This window comes from Hippocampus comes, unplaced genomic scaffold, assembly GCF_001891065.2.
Source record: "Hippocampus comes isolate QL1 unplaced genomic scaffold, H_comes_QL1_v1.1 C16364701, whole genome shotgun sequence".
NCBI classification, from domain to species: domain Eukaryota; kingdom Metazoa; phylum Chordata; class Actinopteri; order Syngnathiformes; family Syngnathidae; genus Hippocampus; species Hippocampus comes.
Genome location: NW_017830169.1, coordinates 1 through 372, shown reverse-complemented (window position 1 = coordinate 372; position 372 = coordinate 1). Strand labels below are relative to the sequence as shown.

The 372-nt window shown below is 47.3% G+C and overlaps 1 long non-coding RNA gene across 1 annotated transcript; it reads left to right on the top strand.

The window, feature by feature from the left end:
* The first annotated feature begins 7 nt into the window (after nucleotides 1-7).
* Nucleotides 8-336, top strand: LOC109508629 (uncharacterized). The gene is made up of 2 exons (XR_002166711.1): nucleotides 8-97; nucleotides 176-336. It is a non-coding gene; the product is annotated as an uncharacterized LOC109508629 (long non-coding RNA).
* Nucleotides 337-372: the final 36 nt, after the last annotated feature.

Here is a 372-nt window from a genome sequence, read left to right as displayed (position 1 = left end):
ATCGTGCAGATTGAGTCGCCAGCGGGTCAGCGAGCTACAGCAGCAGGTTGAGGACCTCCAGAAGGCGCTGCAGAGTCAGGCGGTCAAGCCCGATGACGTGAGTGAATCAGCAGTTCATGGCAGATGTCCAGCTGAATCCATATTTTAACTTTTATTTCCCCCCCCCTCCCCCCAGTCAAACCTGAAGCGGAAACTGGATGCTCACATGTAAGTCATCAAGATGGAAGCTCTCAGCAGATTCAGAGAATGTGCAGTTGTTCGTCCCTAACCGACGCAAACACGGCAGTTTTAATTACAGAAAATATTTGTGTGAAAAACGCTTAGATGCCATAAAAATAAAAAAGATTGGATTCAAATTTCTACACCCCTCTC